Source organism: Dendrobates tinctorius, unplaced genomic scaffold (genome assembly GCF_039654945.1).
Source record: "Dendrobates tinctorius isolate UK_male_01 unplaced genomic scaffold, ASM3965494v1 ptg000019l, whole genome shotgun sequence".
In the NCBI taxonomy this organism is placed as follows: domain Eukaryota; kingdom Metazoa; phylum Chordata; class Amphibia; order Anura; family Dendrobatidae; genus Dendrobates; species Dendrobates tinctorius.
In genome coordinates, this window is record NW_027361687.1 from 35909801 (window position 1) to 35930166 (window position 20366).

Here is a 20366-nt window from a genome sequence, read left to right on the forward strand (position 1 = left end):
GGGACTCCCTTACTGCTACTATTGGAAATAAGAGTGTTAGTAGCAGCCGGATGATGCTAATCAAATATCCTCCATTAATTATTCATAAGTGTGAGCACTTCCAGAAAAGCAGAAGTTTTGGGCAGTCATGTGATCGCCGTTATTCACTTAATAACGGCGCTCACAAGAAAAAGTCTGATTTACAATACATTTCTCTCTCCTCTGATATCATCTAACATATCAGAAAAGAGAGAAATGGGGTCTCCCGGGCCCCTCCGATACCTCCTGATCTGTCCCCCGACCCCAGTCGTCATCTTCCTTGGTGCGCCCACTGACATCTGCCAGGCTGTACCCGGCATCAATAGGGATTTTTTCATATTGGTTACTTTTGAACATTGTGATAGACCCCAGTGAACACAATACAAAAAATAGTAAATCAACTCCCCCTTTGTCACCCCCTTATTTAGATCAACATTATACAATTTTTTAAAAATGTCTCCATTCTTTGCAGTTAGGGTTGGAGTTCTACTTAAATTTTTTTTTTTCAAAAGTTAAAAAAAAATGATGATGATATGATGCCTGGTGATTTTTGGTGCGTACCCGAGCACCTGATGCAAACTGGAGTAGGGTGCATTTGTGCTCAACACTAATCACAACATTTTGAATATGACAACCTAATGTTATCAAATTCTGTCATACCTGTGAGTTCAAAATGCTCACTAAAACCCGGAATAAAATCTTTGAGGGGTGTGGTTTCCAAATGGGGGTCACTTGTGGGGTTTTTCCACTGTTTAGGCACATCAGGGTCTCTACAAAAAGTGCTGCATCCCATCCAAGCCCTGCCGTGCGCCCAAACAGTGGATTTCCCCCACATATGGGTTATCGACGTGCTCAGGATAAATTGCATAAAAAAAATTGGTGGTCCATTTTCTAATGTGAAAATAAAAAAGTTTGGGTCTAAAGTAAATTTTTTCTGAAAAAAGTTAAATGTTCATTTTTTCCTTCCACATTGCTGCAGTTCATGTGAAGCACCTGAAGGGTTAATAAACTTCTTGAATGTGGTTTTGATCAGCTTGAGGGGTGCAGTTTTTAGAATGGTGTCACTTTTGGGTATTTTCTGCCATATAGACCCCTCAAAGTAACTTCAAATGTGAGGTGGTCCCTAAAAAAATGGATTTGTAAACTTTGTTGGGAAAATTAGAAATCGCTGGTCAACTTTTAACCCTTATAACTTCCTAACAAAAGCAAACTATGTTTCCAAGATTGTGCTGATGTAAAGTAGAGATGTGGGAAATGTTATTTATTAAATATATTGTGTGAAGTATCTCTGGTGTAGGGGCAGGGTTGAACTGGCCCACCAGAGAACCGGAGAATCCTCTGGTGGGCCCTGGCTTCTCCTTCAAGAGAGTTCATAGTGCAAACCTTGCAGTTGCTATGGGGCTCTTCAGTGGGGGAGAAAGGTGGGCCCCCAGAATCAAATTCTCTGGTGGGCCCAATGCTCTTCAGTCTGACACTGTGTAGGGGCATACAAATTATTAAAAATTTGAAATGGCAAAATTTTTGACAAATTTCCGTTTTTTTCATAAACACAAGTCATATTGAAGAAATTTTACCACTATCATGAAGTACAATATGTCACGAGAAAACATTCTCCGAATCAGTTGGATACACTGAAGCATTCAGTTATTACCTCAAAGTGACACTGGTCAGAAATGTAAAATTTGGCCTGATCATTAAGGTCAATATTGGCTGGGTCACTAAGGGGTAAATCTCCCGGCAGCGCTGTTTGTCATTGGTGGAGCACCCATGGTAGGAGGAGGAGCTCAATACTTGGCGGGAGCTGTGTAATGAGAGCTCAGGAACATAGGACAGATCTAGTAGGAGGTGAGGAGAGCCGCAGCTGTGGGTGTCTTGGAACAAGACAGACATTACTTCTATTGACCCCCTAACAGCCAAAATACAACTTGGAAGGAAAGCAGCAAATAAATAAATGCTGCATCTCCCAAATATCTTATCTGCCTCCGGTATTTTCAGCGACTCCTGTTTTTGTGTGTACGAGGGTTAATGACGCTTCCTCCCCTCCTGCACCCAGCTACTTTTTATTCTTGAGTTATCTGACATGTGCCCTTCTCTCCCCTGCTCCTTTCTCTCCATAAACTGCAAAAGATATCATTCCTGACTTCTTGCCTGTTACCTCTGTCCCCCATCCTCTATCTGACAATCCTAAAAACTAAAAGAATGTGCCATGACATCATGATCCGAAATCCACTCCAGATGTGAGCTGGAAGGTTTCCGCTATTGTATAAATCCTGAATGAGAAAAGCTCTTATATGCACTACAATACACTGGTGCCCATAGAAGCTTGCCTGTGCTATGTGTCTGTGATCTGGCGTGCTGTCATGGATGGCACCCGAAGGTAGCGAGAAGAGATGAGATGATTTGGCTGTCCGGGATCTGTGCTTGATTCTCTGCACACTGTGTAGACAGTGTGGCGACTGATCACCAGCAGGCTTCTATAAGCACCAGTGTATTGTAGCGCATATAAGAGTTTTTTCTCATTATTAACCCCTTTCTGACATCAGACGTGCTATTCCGTCCATGTGCCCTGGGCCAATTTGACCATGGACGGAATAGTACGTCTCAGCCATCGGCGACGCACACGAGTGGTGTGTGGCCAATCGCGGCCGGGTGTCAGCTGATTCTCACCGCTCCCGGCACTTTAATCCCCGAAATGCTGTGATTGAACACGATTGCAGCATTCCGGGAACAGGCAGAGGGCTGAAAGCCCCTCTGCCTTTGGATCAGAGACCCCGCAGAGTGACACAGGGTCCCGATCCCTGCCATGGTAATCCGATGTTGTCATGACAACATCCGCATTACCAGAGCTAAGAAACTTCCTGTCATGCGCAGTGCATGTCAGGAAGTCTCCCAGGTCAGTGCACTGAGTGCAGCGCTGACAGCTTCTATAGCATGCAGATGCTGCTTCATCTGCATGCCATATAAGCGATCAGCCTGCAAAAAATGAGTGTCCCATAGTGGGACAAATTGTAAAAGTTAGAATAAAGTAAAAATAAAATAATTGTAAAAATCCATATACCTAATTTGGACGTGTCCGTGTGTCTGTGCGCAATGAGTCATCCACAGCTCAACAGTAACTTAGGTATCCATAGTTACTACCACTAGCAGCTAACTGACTATATGCGTGGGCGTAACCATGGATACCCAAGTACTGTAAGGCCCTGTATAGGAGTTAAGTGACATATCTGATAAGGAGAGGAGCTCTCCCTGGTGACAAGTTAAGGCATAAGCCTTTTTTGAACTTTAGCCTGTGAGGCAACACTGTGAGGCAACACTGTGAGGCAACACTGCAAAGATGGATCAAATCGATCGCACTGCTGCACGTAGAGAAGCGAATCGCATACGGATGTGTAACCTGCCTCAATGAAACAGAAGATGAACAAAATTGTCTTAGAACTGCTGATGCAGCCCGACAGAGGGTGGGCCAGAGCAAAAGAAACAAATGAAGTAACTGAATCACGTAGAACATCTAATGCTGCACGACAACGAGCAACACGCAATGCACAAAGTGATACACAAATTTCACAAAGACGAGAACAAGATAGAAGACGTGTCCAAAATGCAAGAGCCACTCGACGACGGCAAGTTACATTTGCCGCTAGAGGGCTTCCTAATCAAATCGATGAGACTAATATATGGCTAATATAAGGCAATACAATAGCTCTCTTGCTTTGGCATCAATGGGGCACAAGTAGCGCCACCTCCTGGGCATGGTCCATACTGTTTTCAAATTCATGGACAAATTTACCACAGAACTGCCCCATTGCATCCTGCTGTGGGTAGTACTCCCAAGTATGCCCAGATTTATATCTTGGACAGTGAAGAAGCCAAAGTACAAGAAATCAAGCAAATAAAAAGTGACTCCCAGGACTGCTATCATCTCTTGGACAGAAAATGAAAGCAATTAACTCACTCGCAAGAGCCTTCACAATGATGAGGGAATTTGAAAGAGAGGAAGAGAGTATTGGTGAATTAGAAAATCATGATCCACTCGAAATAACAATGTCAATTATAAATGACTACAATGATGACCAGAAGCGCTACAATGAACCAAGGTGCAATGAGTAGCTATAATTTATCAAAATGCAATGGGTGAACCCCCATTTAATAGGGATATCAGAGTTCACCTGAAAAGTGAAAACCAAACAGTTCAAATCAGCTTTCTTCACAGAAAGTGTGATGCAATGACATATCTTCTATTCTCATATGGGGACACTGGATGGACGATAAATTTGACAACTCCAATTGCCCTATGTGTGAAACATCAAGGAATTGGTGACATTCATCTACCATCCATACCAGTGGATCAAGATCGACAAGAAAAAAATCACCCTGTTGCAGTGTTGATTTCCAGGGGAAAGAAAAGCCAACAAATAAGGGTCAAAATATTTCAGACCCAGAAGCAAGGTAAACGTATTCCTAACACTGACAAATGGTTTACTGTCAACTGTGTGTACAAAGAAGTCTTTTATTAAGATTTTTCCATCAAAAAATCTCAGGGACAGTCCTTGGATATTGTAGGAATTTATTTGCCTCTCCCAGTGTTTTCACACAGGCAGTTATATGTGGCTTTCTCCATGGGTAAGAAAAGTCAACAAATAAAGGTGAAAATATTTGAGACCCAGAGGCAAGGTAAAATTATTCCTAACATTGCCAAATGGTTTACTGTCAACTGTGTGTACAAAGAAGTCTTTTATTAAGATTTTTAACAATTGTAAAAGCCCAAAAATTTTGTACACAAAAGCGGGACTAACTCCTAGCCGCGGTCTACAGACCAAACATTGGGCATGGGCAGGGCCTTGGGGGCAGATCACAAGTGCGCTCAACCATGTGAAATAGCTTATGCTTATGAACATTGAGGGATAGCGCTATCGGATAGCTCTACCCGTTCATTTCCTTTCTTCATGGATAGCGCTATTGAATAGCTCTACCCAAACAGTATTAACGTCAGAGCTTTTTCATACACAAGGTAGGAGTGGCAGGAGAGGTACACCAGGTATTTATGTTTTCTGTTAGGGTACCGTTACACTTAGCGATGCACCAGCGATCCCGACAACGATATGGATCGCTGGTGCATCGCTAAGTGGTCGCTAGTGAGCTGCCACACAGGCAGATCTCACCAGCGACATAGCAGGGGTCGGGGGTCGCTACTTACCTGTCAGATGTGGCGATCCTGACGTCCTCCCGCCCGCGTCCACGCGTCGCTCGTCGGCGCCACAGGAAGCCCAGCAGGAAGCGCCCGACGAGAAATGATCCTGGACCTTCTTGCGCGACCAGCGATAATCAGCGGGGGAGCCGGTCGGAGGTAAGTATCAGATGTAGCGATATCGCTAGCAATATCGCTGCAACGTCACAAAATCGGTGACTTTACAGCGATATCGCAGTGTGTAACGGGGGCTTAAGTCTGCACATACGCCAGTCTGCGGCGTGGTTACACCCCATTTGAGATGTCAGTCTGATGCGTGGTTACACCCCATTGCATGGTTCGTAATCCCAGTGCGTGCCCAAAGGCCGGCCAATCACTAATTTTTAAAAAAAAATAAAAAAACAATATTTATTCTATCACTAAATAAATATTTGAATGAAAAAAAATCTAAACAATGAAAGTACACATAGAATCATAGAATCATAGAATCGTAGAGTTGGAAGAGACCTCCTGGGCCATCTGGTCCAACCCCCTGCTCAAAGCAGGATTCGCTAAATCATCCCAGTCAGATGTCTGTCCAGCCTCTGTTTGAAGACTTCCATTGAAAGAGAACTCACCACTTCTCATGGCAGCCTGTTCCACTCATTGATCACTCTAACTGTCAAAAAGTTTTTTCTAATATCTAATCTGTGTCTCCTCCCATTCAGTTTCATCCCATTGCTTCTAGTCTTTCCTTGTTCAAATGAGAATAAAGATGATCCTTCTACAATGTGACAGCCCTTGAGATATTTGTAGACAGCTTTTAAGTCTCCTCTCAGTCTTCTCTTTTGCAAACTAAACATTCCCAAATCCTGCAACCTTTCCTCATAAGACAGGATTTGCAGACCGGTCACCATTCTGGTTGCTCTTTTCTGAACTTGCTCCAGTTTGTTGATGTCTTTTTTAAAATGTGGTGCCCAAAACTGGACACAATATTCCAGATGAGGTCTGACCAAAGAGGAGTAGAGGACAATAATGACTTCACGTGATCTAGACTGTATGCTTCTGTTAATACATCCTAGAATTGCATTTGCCTTTTTTGCTGCTGCATCACACTGTTGACTCATATTCAGTCTGTGATCTATTAGTATACCCAAGTCTTTTTCACATGTGCTGTTGCTTAGCCCTATTCCTCCCATTCTGTATATGCTTTTTTCATTTTTATTGCCCAGATGTAGTACTTTGCATTTTTCCCTGTAAAAACCATTCTGTTAGTTGCTGCCCACTGCTCCAGTTTATTTAGATCTTTTTGAATCCTCTCTCTCTCTTCTCTAGTATTAGCTATCCCTCCTAGCTTTGTGTCATCAGCAAATTTAATCAGTTTACCCTCAATTCCTTCATCTAAATCGTTGATAAAGATGTTGAACAATACAGGGCCCAGGACAGAGCCCTGTGGTACCCCACTTGAGACATTCTTCCAACTGGATGTGCAGCCATTTACAACCACTCTTTGGGTCCGATCACTAAGCCAGTTATGAATCCACCTAACAGTTGCCTTGTCCATTCCATACTTAGTCATTTTTTCAATAAGGATTGTATGAGATACTTTGTCAAATGCTTTGCTGTAGTCAAGATATACTATATCTACAGCATTTCCTTGATCCACCCAATCAGTGATTCCGTCATAGAAGGAAATTAAGTTAGTCTGACATGACTTATTAGTTACAAACCCATGCTGACTCTGTTTAATCACTTCATTCTTATACTGACATACATGGGGCCCACTTTGTAGCTACATAGAAATAAATACAATACCACCAATTGTATGGTTATACACACTAATGTCAGGGTATAATATAAGGTAGTACACTTCTTAATAATATGCTAAGGATTGGCACCCATATTGTGGTACAAACTCAATGATCTCCTGGTGTTTATTAACCATATAGAGTCTGCCTATGGGGAGTGCATTATACAATATAGAGTCTGTCTATGGGGAGTGCAGTATACAATAAAGAGTATGCCATAGAGGCCTATGGGGGGGTGCATTACACAATATAGAGTCTGCTTATGGGTTGTGCATTATACAATATGACATCTGGCTATGTGGGGTGCATTATACTATTTAGAGTCTGCCTACAGGGGTTCATTACATAGTATAGAGTCTGCCTATGGGGGGGCATTATTCCATACAGAGTCTGCCTATGGGGGGTGCATTATACTACAGTTGAAATTAGATAAATAAAATGCCTTAAAACATTCTCTCTCTCATTATTCTGGCATTTGGCAAATATTAATAATTATGGTAATCCTAATTGACCTAAAACAGAAAAGATTTATTCTGATTTCTTGTCAGATATTGAGAAAAACATGCATATGTGTTTTTATATAGTGCATGGAAACTTCTGGTTTCATACATACAGCATTGAAATAACCTGTTCACAATATGTTAGTATGTCATAGGGTGGGCAGGGGTTAAACAGTCAGTTTTGATGACATCACAAAGCACATAAACATCACAGACATCATATGACATCACAATTGGCATAGAATGAGGAAAGTGCAACACATGAGCCATCTTGTTTCATTAGAGCCTGACAGCTTGAAGGAAACAAGTCCAGGTAGGGAACTCTTCACTTATGACGCCACTCACAAATTGTTTAGATGGGGGATTAGAAGTGGGATTCAGAGCTGCATAATTCATCTGAAAATCTTATCAAAAAGTGCTATAGCCTGTGAAATTTATAATGATTCTATGATTTTAAAAAAATGCTATTGATCAGCTTCTAAGGAAAATCTGCACATTTGGGTTCTTTCTGAGCGAGTGTGAGCCCAGCCAAACAGGAGTTACCACTCTGGACCACCCCTTCCCTAAATGAGGACGTACTGGCCATCAACTGATCATTGTCACTGGTCTTGAAGACCCTCAGCAATCGGCTGGTTTTGCCCTCTATGACACCCATGTGCTCTAATAAAAGCATATAGCAAGGGGTGGGGCAGTGAGACAACTCCACTTGGTTCCATTTTTGGGTAGCTTTGCTGTGAAAATGGTATCATAACATAAATTTAATTGAAGACTGCTACAGTTCTCCATTGTCAGCTCTCTTGGTCCTGTTGGATCAGGGGTGACCAGGAACTGACGGTTTATCGTGGTCAGGAATTGCAGTATGGGGTCCTGTGTTTTCCTTTAGTGCATAGAAAAGCAGGTGACACAGATTAGAAAAACTGGGTGCAAATGCTTAGGTTTTAATATGCGTCATGACTCAGTAAAAAATGAGGCTGGTGGTTATTTGCGGCCTGTGATTTTGCTTTATTAATTGTACTCTTGATGTTGGAAACTTGATACACAACACACCAGTGGCAGTTATTACGACAGGACACATGACATCACAGTGCACATGACATCATAGAGATCACATGACACATCACATCATACATATCACAATTGGTACAGAATGTATAAAGTTATTATCTTGAACCACCTTGTGTCCCCAGCGGAAGCATATTGAGGAAGACAAGTGCAAGTAGGTAGCTGCTCAATTAACACTAAGGCCCCATTCACACATTGTGTAGCTGTGAGGTGTTTGCTGTGAAGTTTAGAACTGCACTATTTACCCCTAAAATATCAGCAAACATCTCGCTCTTTTGTGCATTAGAATGATTCCTTAAATAGAACTTACCATTTATTCCTCTTTTTTTTGTACTGATAGGTGTTATGTCTCATCCAGTTCAAATGATCTGCTGTAATGAAGCACGGACAGATGACGGTGGCGCAGCAGGAAGGCTGAGCAGAAACGACGGAGAACGTAGTAGCACGATGGAAGCAGGAGGACCAGAACTGGAACCACAGGATATCATGAGCAGAATTGATTTAACAGCAACTGCCGGAAGAGTTGCAGACTCCGATCAGGCACAGATCAGAGATGCATCAGTTTTTCTCGGGGGTGGAGAGGGGGAAAAAACAGTTTCTCCACCTTCTGAATTATGTCAGTCTGTGAAAATCAGACACACTTAGATGTCATCCAAGTGGAGTCCAATTTTTTCATGGGCCCAAAGACTTGCATTGCCGATTTTGATCTGACACTGGGATCAAAATCGGATTTGTCTCCGATTTTTTCCATGGAGCACTGGGTCCGAGCAAAAAATCTGACATTTACATAGGCCCATAGAATATCATAGGTAAGAGTGCTATCCGTCAAAACCATGGACAGCAAACTCATATATATTTATTTATTTTACTCGTTTACATAGCGCCATTAATTCCACAGCGCTATGTATAGATACTATATATAGAAATGAAATAAATATTTAGAAATAAATATAAATATATTTATAGATATATATTCACTCATATATATGCTCTTCGATTTTCACAGACTGACAAAATGGAGAAACTTTTTCCCCCCCTCTCCACCTCCAAGAAAAACTGATGCCACTCTGATCACGCACTAATCAAAGCCTGATCGGAGTCTGCAACTCTATTATGTGGGTGGTTATGTGTATGTGTGTATAGTACAGTATATGTATTGTATAGTATATGTATTGTTTAGTAAATGTATTGCATATGTAATGCATAGTATATGTATAGTATAGTATATATAAATTATATGTATAGTATACGTATAGCATAGTGTAGTAAATGTATAGTATATGTGTATGTCTATTGTATAGTATACATGTCTGTTGCATAGCATACGTCTGTGTCTCTTGCATGCCATACGTCTATGTTTCTTGAATGGCATACGTCTATGTTTCTTGAATGGCATACGACTGTGTCTCTTGCATGGCATACATCTGTGTCTCTTGCATGGCATACATCTGTGTCTCTTGCATGGCATACATCTTTGTCTCTAGAATGGCATACGACTATGTCTTTTGAATGGCATACGTTTGTGTCTCTTGCATAGCATACGTCAATATCTCTTGCATAGCGTAGCGTACTCCACACTGATGAGGGGCAATACCCCGAAACAGCTGTCTGTGGATGGATACCATGTTTTGGCATAGGTGGTTTCCTTCATTGGAGACTGCCCTTCCCGTGGTTGTTCCTTCCCGGGGAAAGACCTGGCTAGTCATTGCTTGCGTTGAGAAACACGTGATGGTGTCTCCGCGGCTTGTGTTTTGTATGTCTTTTGAATGGCATATGTTTGTGTCTCTTGCATAGCATACGTCAATATCTGTTGCATAGCGTAGGTCTATGTCTCTCCTGCATAGCATACGCCTATGTCTCTTGCATAGTATTTGGATATGTCTATTGCATTTTATTCTTCTATGTATGTTGTATAGTATTTGTCTATATCTATTGTATAGTATATGTATTTGTCTATTATAATGTATATGTCTATTGTATAGTATTCGTATATGTCTATTGTATACTATACATAAATGTCTATCGTATCGTATATGTCTACTGTATAGTATTCATATATGTCTATTGTATAGTATTCAAATATGTCTATTGTGTAGTATTCGTATGTCTATTGTATAGTATTTGTATATGTCTATTGTATAGCATTTGTCTAAGTCTATTGTATAGTATTCGGATATATCTATTGTATAGTATTTGTATATGTTTAGTGTACAGTATTCGTATATGTCTATTGTATAGTATTCGTATATGTCTATTGTATAGTATTCGTATAAGTCTATTGTATAGTATTTCTATATGTTTAGTGTATAGTATTTGTTTAAGTCTATTGTTAGTATTCAAATAAGTATATTGTATAGTATATGTATATGTCTCTTGTATAGTATATGTATATGTCTCTTGTATAGTATATGTATATGTCTATTGTATAGTATATGTCTATTGTATAGTATATGTATATGTCTATTGTATAGTATATGTATATGTCTATTGTATAGTATATGTATATGTCTATTGTATAGTATATGTATACGTCTATTGTATATTAGAGTGTAAGCTCCTGGAGCAGGGTGTATATTTTATATTAGATTGTTAACTCCTAGAAGCAAGATGCATTTATCTTTTCCCTTCCAGATCGACTCTCCTGAGCTTATAATACGTGCAGATATACAGCAATATGCAGCAGGACAGACGTGATCCAGGGAAATATCCGATCGCCACAAATGGGGTCAGGAAGGAATTTTTTCCCCCCCTGAGGCAGAACTCTCCGGGGGGTTTCTTCGCCTTCCTCTGGATCTTGTGGTCCAGTGGCTCTCAGCCGGTCCTCAATGCCCACAGCTAGTTCTGTGGTCTGTATAGGGACTGACCTGAGAGTCATTGTGATTATGGCTTAATTTCTTAAAGGACCCGTAATATTTTTATTACAGTGTTGCTTATTGCTATTCCAATAAAAAAGAAAAAATAAGAAAGAAAAAAAAAGTTTCATGGGATCTTTTTTCTGCTCACTTTATTTTTACACAGTTGCAATGATGGGAGTGATCATTACTACTCTCAGTACTCTACAAGTTGAACCAGGAATTATGGGGGGCGCCATTTACAGAAGGTAGACCACATAAATCTCCACCCATTGTGGTATCGTAATGTCAACTCCTGTCCCAAGTTACATTAAAATTGTTATGGAGGCAGTACCCTAAAATAGTATATGTCCTACACAAAAAACTACCCGATAGAAGACTGAAGACAGAGCTGCAGAATACAAGAGACACAAGCAGTGTCGGACTGGGGTGCCAAGGGCCCACTAGTTGCCAACTCCAGTAACCAACTTAAGTGCCCCACATTTACAGCTACTTGCAAATGTGACAATATCCTCAATCACAAATTTATATAACAATGAACTGGGAAGATTGTTACATGAATAAGATGCTGCCTCTGTAAGTACATAGTGAATAAAGGCTATTTTTCCAAGTACTGCTGTATAAGAGGGTGGTGGCCCGTAATGCACAGTGACCCAACGGAGGAGTCTCCTGTGAGCCAGGCCAAGCCTATATGTGTAATATATTGAAATGTAATACTTTGTGTTTGTAGGGACAGACTTAGTTAAAGCTTAGTACTGGCCCATAGTGGGAGGGGGACCCCCCAGTAAAAGAGGACTACTTCCTGATAGTCAGGAAAGTACAGTAACCAAGGTCAAGTTCAAGTTGCGGTGGGAGGGCACTTATCGTTCAAGGCAGTGGGAGGCCTTACTAGAATCTCTTGCGGACATTCCTGCAACATCCGGCGCCTAGGGTTTGGTACAGATACTGCCAAGAGTGCCTTATCTTCTAGTGTACAGAGGAAAAGCATGTGAAAATGCATTAAGAGAAGGTAGAGGATGCCCAGTGCACTGAGGAACTGGACAGGAAATCCGTGGAAAACCAGTTAACTACAATGACACTCTCAGAAGCAGCCTGGACCACGTGGCACCCCTCACTCTCAGAACGTCCAAACACAGAGAAAAACAGCCCTGGTTCACATTGCAAACTCGATTTCTCCAGCGATGCTCTAGGAGTTTCGCACGCCTATGGAAGAAAGCTAAAACCAGAAAACTTTATCCAATTCAAATTTATGTTACGGACCTATAACGCTGCCCTTCTCCTTGCCAAACAAACTTACTTCACCACCCTCATCTCCTGTCTAACAACCCCCAAAAAATGTTTGACACCTTTCACTCCCTCCTCAGTCCAAAAACACAGGCCGTATCACAGACATCTGAGCTGATGAACTTGCCTCCCACTTTATAGAGAAAATAGAGAATATCTGTCAGGAAATCAGCTCCCTGCCATCAAGTGCCACAACTCCGATCCCTCCCCCAGGGCCGGTTTTAGGCAAAGTGGGGCCCTAGGCAAAGTTTAAAATGGGGCCCCAAATGCTAACATATTGCACATCACACAGAAGCATTTCGGTTGTAGTTACATGTGCTGAGTTCAGGCCGCTATATAAGTGTGATCGACAATATTGAAGTCGTTCAACACTTGTTTCCCGGCCTCTATCCACCGTCTGAGAAAGAATGATGGGGACAGATCTATCACTAATGGATCACTAACAGATCACCATACAGTATCATGTTATCAGCAGCACATCTACAGTTTACACCCTATAGTCCTTCATATAATATAATGTGCCCCATAGTCCTCCATATAGTATAATACACTCCTCAGTCCTCCATATATTAAAATACACTGCTCTGTCCTCCATATAGTATAATACACTCCTCATAGTGCTCCATAATATAATGCACTGCCATAGTCATCGATGTAGTACAATGCACTTCCCATAGTATAATGCACCCCTTAGTTCTTCATATAATGTATTCCCCATAGTCCTCGATACAGTATAATGCAGCCCACATATAGTATAATGCAGCCACCCCACAGAGCATAATGCAGCCACCCCACACAGTATAATGCAGCCCCGCCATACAATATAATGTAACCCCCCATACAATATAATGCAGCCCCCTCTTAAAGTATAATGCAGCCACCGCATAGAGCATAATGCAGCCAGCCAATATAGTATAATGCAGCCCCGCCATAATATATAATGTAACCCCCATAGAATGTAATGCAGCCACCCCACATAGTATAATGCAGCCCCACCATAAAATAGAATGTAATCCCCCATAGAATATAATGCAACCCCTTATATAGTATAATGTAGCCACTCCATAGAATACAATGTAGCCCTCCTCATATAGTAAAATGCAGCCTCCATAGAATATAATGTAGCCACCTCATAAAGTATAATGAAGCCCTCATACAATATAATCTAGCCCACCATTGAATATAATGCAGCCTCCCATAGTATAGAATTTAGCCTCCTCTTATAGTATAATGTTGCCCCCTCATAGAATATGATGCAATCAACCCCTATAGAATATAATAAATATAATTCAGCCCCCCATAGAATATGATGTAACCCCAAATAGAATATAATACAGCCCACCTCCCCATAGAATATAATGTAGCCCCCCATATTATATAACACAGCCTCCACCATAGAATATAATTTAAATGTAACTCTTCATGGTATATAACACAAAGTATATAGCCCAGCACCACATAGTATATAGCCCAGACCCACATGGATTATAGCCCAGCCGTCATGGTATATAGCACAGCATCACATGGTATATTGCCCAGCACCACATGGTATATAGCCCAGCACAACATGGTATATACCCCAGCACCACATGGTATATAGCACAGCCCACCATAGAATATAGCCCAGCTACATATGGAATATAGCACAGCACCACATGGTATACAGCACAGCACCTCATGGTATGTAGTACAGCAACACATGGTATATAGCACAGCACCACATGGTATATAGCACAGCCCAAATGGTATATGGCACAGCCACACATGGTAAATAGCCAAGCACCACATGGTATGTAGCCCAGCACCACATGGTATATAGCACAGCCAAACATGGTATATAGCCCATCACCACATGGTACACAGCCCAGCACCACATAGTATATAGCACAGCACCACATAGTATATAGCCCAGCACCACATGGTATATAGCCCAGCACCACCTGGTATATAGCCCAGTCACACTTGGAATATAGCCCAACACCACATGGTATATAGCACCGCCACACACGGTATATAGCCCATCACCACATGGTATATAACACAGCCACACATGGTATACAGCCCAGCACCATGGTTTACAGCCCAGCATCACATGGTATATAGCCCAGCACCACATGGTATATAGCCCAGCAGACGATCTAGAAGACCTGGAAGAAATAGAGATGCCAGCATTCTACCGCCATGGTGCCTCCAAAGACTCTAACAATGTGACAGGGAGAAGTCTTGCCGTTCATGAAGTTTCCCGTAATCCACTACCTCACCAAGGTTGGGCAGAGATGCAGAGCTGTGACCCGGCTATATGTATGGTCAAAGAACTCCTTGGTGAAGCAGATTCATCTCCAGCTCCTGATGCGCCTGCAGATGTCCAACAGTTGAGGAAAGAAAGAAGCTGTTTGTTTTTGAAGACAAGTTGATCCGAAGAACTAATAACCCACGTACGCATGAACTGGTCTGGCAGATCGTGGCCCCCAGAAAAGACATGCCCATGGTCTTGGAAGCTTACCACAATCAAGCGGGACACTTTGGTTGGATAAAGCTGGAAGTAGTCATCCGCGACCGCTTCTTCTGGACAGGTATGAGATGGTCTATTGAACAGTGGTGTAGGGAATGCGGCGGCCCATGTAGTCTCAGAAGAAAGAATTCTGCAAATCAAAGGGCCCCCTTGCAGCCCATCATCACTAAATAACCTTTGGAACTGGTGGCCTTAGACCACGTGCAACTAACCCAAAGTCGATCAGGGTATACCTATGCCTTAACAATAGTGTATCACTATTCCAGTTTCCTAGTGGTCGTTCCGGTGAAAGACCCAACAGCAAGAACAGCTGCAAAGGCATTCCAAGAATATTTCTGCAGACCCCATGGCTACCTAGATCAAGTGCTGAGAGACAGAGGTCCAGACTTCGAAGCAAAAGTCTTTCAACAATTTTGCTCCATATACGGATGCAAAAAGATCAGAACTACACCATACCATCCACAAGGCAATGGTCTTTGAGAAAAACTGAACCATCTGGTAATCAATTTATTGCAGATCTTACCGCTAAAAGAAAGGAACTAATGGCCTGAGAAATTGCCTGATTTGATAAAAATGTACAATCATATACTAACCAGCGCAACAGGATATACCCCAGCTTACTGGATGCGTGCACAGCCAGGTAAATTCCCCATCGACCTGGAAATGGGAGTCCTAACTCCTGAAACCATATCCAGCTAATTGGACACGGATTGGACTACAGAAAGACAACTGCAGCATCAAAAAGTTCAGCAATGTGTAGAGGAAAGTCAAGCTAGGCAAAAACAGGAAAGGAACTTAAATAGACATGCTGTGGCAACCCCCTTACCAACAGGTGAACAAGTGCTGAAGAAAAAGAGAAGAAACCATAAGTTAGATGACCAATAGGAGGCTCAGCCTTACACTATTCAACCATCTAGCAATGACAACAGCAAAGTGTGTACTATCTCCAAGGACAGCGGAAAAACATGTACCACCGTATCCAGAGACAATCTGAAAGTATGTCCAGCACAATTGCATGAACGAGTTGAGAATAAAGGTACTGTCACACTTAGCGATGTACCAGCGATCCCGACCAGCGATATGACGCGGTCAGGATCGCTGGTACATCGCTAAGTGGTCGCTAGTGAGCTGCCACACAGGCAGATCTCACCAGCGACATCTCTGGGGACGGGGGTCGCTACTTACCTGTCACACTAGGCGATCCTGACGTCCTCCCGCCCGGCTCCACGCTCGTCGCTCGTCTCTCCACAGGAAGCGCCGCAGGAAGCTGACGTTGAGAAACGGTCCATGACGTTCTCACGCGATCAGCGATAACCAGCGGGGGAGCGGGTCGTAGGTAAGTATCAGACACAGCGATATCGCTAGCAATATCGCTAAAACGTCACAACTTATAGCGATATTGCTAGCGATATCGCTTAGTGTGACAGTAACTTTAGGAAGACTCTCAGCTAAAAGAAAAGACTGATACAAAGATTCGCACTGTTCTAGGTGAATTCCCTAGTTCTTGGCTACAAGTTAACAACACAGTGGTAGTTCTTTACCAGAGACACCAAGTTGTTCTGGAAGCGACGAGTCGCTAATGCCAACCACTAACACTTTGCAGGTGGAAGAATCAGAAAACGTGCCCATAGGCAGCAGTGAACCTCTTGTACCCATTGTTAGGTTTAAAGAGTCGTAGGAAGTCATCTAGTATTCCTATCTTGCGCAGATCACAGCATAGCACATAGGGCCAAACCCCTTCTCCCTATAGAAATTATTTGTAAATAGTCTAAGATTAATAATTAAGTTTTGAGTTGTACTTACATTGAACTTTGCCTTAGGTAACGTTACTAAAAATGTTAAAGAAATTGTGCCCACATGGACTAATGTGAGATTTCAGTAGTTATTAGAGTTGAGCGATACCGTCCGATACTTCAAAGTATCGTATCGGATGGTATCGGCCGATCTTTAAAAAAAGTATCGGTATCGCCGATTCCGATACCGGAAGTCCCATTCAAGTCTATGGGACTTCCGGTATCGGAATAAGAAAAACCCTTTCCTGCCCTTGTACAGCCTCTCTGGGGTCTGTACGGGCCTTTCGGGGGGCTGTGCCGGCCTGCCAGGGGGTCTGTGCAGGCTCCGGTGGTCTGTGCCGGCCTGCCGGTGGTCTGTGCAGGCTCCGGGGGGCTGTGCCGGCCTGCCGGGGGGCTGTGCCGGCCTGCCGGGGGGCTGTGCAGGCTCCGGGGGGCTGTGCCGGCCTGCCGGGGGGCTGTGCCGGCCTGCCGGGGGGCTGTGCAGGCTCCGGGGGTCTGTGCAGGCATCGTCCGATGGGACTACAAGTCCCATCGGGCGATGCCTGCTACCATGACAGTGATTGACACATTAGCCAATGATGGGACAGTAGTAGTCCCATCATCCGGCTAATGTGTTAAATGTAAAAAAAAAAAAAAAAAAAAAAAAAATTACATGCTACATACATACAACATGCATACTACATACATGCTACATTCATACTACATACTACATACATGCTACATTCATACTACATGCAACATACATACTACATATATACTACATGCATGCTACATACATACTGCATGCTACATACATACTACATATATACTACATACATACTACATGCATGCTACATGCATCATACATAACACATATATACTACATGCATGCTACATACATACTACATGCATGCTACATATATACTACATGCATGCTACATACATACTACATGCTACATACATACCACATACATACTACATGCATGCTACATGCATGCTACATACATACTACATGCTACATACATACCACATACATACTACATACATGCTACATATATACTACATGCATGCTACATACATACTACATATATACTACATGCATGCTACATACATACTACATACATACCACATATATACTACATACATACAATACATACATAGACATACAGTACATATAACATAGAGTAACATACTTACCAATACTTGTCACATTGTTCCCCGAAGCCATTGTCTTTCCGGAATAAATATTAACATAACAAACCACAAAAATACTCACCCACGATCCGAAGCAGTCCACGAGTGTGTCCCACGACGATCTTGGGTAGAGAACTGCAGCATCAGCTGTTGCTGCCGTTCTCTACTGGCTGCAGGAATCCAATGACGGAAGGTAGGTATCCTTCCGCACTGTATTCCTCCGCCACTTAAAAAAAAAAAAAGTCCCTAGTCTCACTTTATGCCATTGCTGTGTGGGAAATTCCCACGCAGCAATGGCATAAAGTGAGACTAGGGACTTTTTTTTTTTTTAAGTGGCGGAGGAATACAGTGCGGAAGGATACCTACCTTCCGTCATTGGATTCCTGCAGCCAGTAGAGAACGGCAGCAACAGCTGATGCTGCAGTTCTCTACCCAAGATCGTCGTGGGACACACTCGTGGACTGCTTCGGATCGTGGGTGAGTATTTTTGTGGTTTGTTATGTTAATATTTATTCCGGAAAGACAATGGCTTCGGGGAACAATGTGACAAGTATTGGTAAGTATGTTACTCTATGTTATATGTACTGTATGTCTATGTATGTATTGTATGTATGTAGTATATATGTGGTATGTATGTAGTATGTATGTAGCATGCATGTAGTATATATGTAGTATGTATGTAGCATGTAGTATGTATGTAGCATGTAGTATGTATGTAGCATGTAGTATATATGTAGTATGTATGTAGTATATATGTAGTATGTATGTAGCATGCAGTATGTATGTAGCATGTAGTATATATGTAGTATGCATGTAGTATGTATGTAGCATGCATGTAGTATGTATGCAGTATGTATGTAGCATGTATGTAGTATGTATGTAGCATGCATGTAGTATGTATGTAGCATGTAGTATGTATGTAGCATGCATGTAGTATGTATGTAGCATGTATGTAGTATGTATGTAGTATATATGTAGTATGTATGTAGCATGTAGTATGTATGTAGCATGCATGTAGTATGTATGTAGTATTTTTTTTTTTTTTTAACATTTAACACATTAGCCGGATGATGGGACTACTACTGTCCCATCATTGGCTAATGTGTCAATCACTGTCATGGTAGCAGGCATCGCCCGATGGGACTTGTAGTCCCATCGGACGATGCTTGCACAGACCCCCGGACATCAGCACAGCCCCCCGGCAGGCCGGCACAGCCCCCCGGCAGGCCGGTACAGACCCCCACAGGGTGCACAGACCACCGGCAGGCCGGCACAGCCCCCCGGCAGGCCGGCAGAGACCCCGGGCAGTCCACACAGCCCCCCGGCAGGCCGGCACAGCCCCCCGGCAGGCCGGCAGAGACCCCCGGAAGGCCCGAAATGACGGCGCATCATGATGCGCACACACCGCGCATCATGATGACGTCAGGCCGTCAATCAACTGAACTTCCGATTCCGATGCCGAATTCCGATATTGAAAAAATATCGGAAGTCGGTATCGGAATTCCGATACAGCAAGTATCGGCCGATACCCGATACTTGCGGTATCGGAATGTTCAACACTAGTAGTTATATATTTTCTACTACAAGAACTCTTGTAAAGACTCTTAAACTTGAGAAGAAAAATCTGTTCATCATGCCTTGGCAGGAAGCCATCTAAAACAGCCAGTGCAGTGAATTTTCTATTATGGTCTGTGTGCCCTGCAGCTGCACTCAGGGACGATCCAACCAATCGGAAGTGGTTTTGGGCTGTAATCCACGCCTCAACTCAGTTACTGGGACTGTTCACCCATACCCAGGTTAAATGTTATGTAATTTTGTTGTATGTTTATGTTCCGTGTGTAGCCCGAGGACAGACAGTCAGTTTATGAATCCCATCTACACAGCCCATCAGTTTATTCCCCCATCTCCACAGCTCCTCATCTCATTTTATTCCCCCCATTAGCACAGCTCCTCACCTCATTTTATTCTCCCTCATTAGCACAGCCCTTCACCTAATTTTATTCCCTCTATCACCACAGCCCCTACACTGATTTTATTCCCCCCATTAGCACAGACCCTCATTTCATTTTATTCCCCCATCTACACAGACCCTCAACTTATTTTATTCCCTCATCAGCACAGCTTTCATATCATTTTACCGCCCACCATCCACACAGCCCCTCCACTCATTCCCCCCCTCTGCACAGCACCTCCCTCCATT

At 42.6% G+C, this 20366-nt stretch overlaps 1 protein-coding gene across 1 annotated transcript in view; it reads right to left on the reverse strand.

Annotated features, from left to right (window-relative positions):
• The window catches only part of LOC141082898 (NACHT, LRR and PYD domains-containing protein 3-like), a 218982-nt gene that overhangs the window by 177357 nt on the left and 21259 nt on the right, over nt 1–20366 (reverse strand). The window lies entirely within an intron of this gene.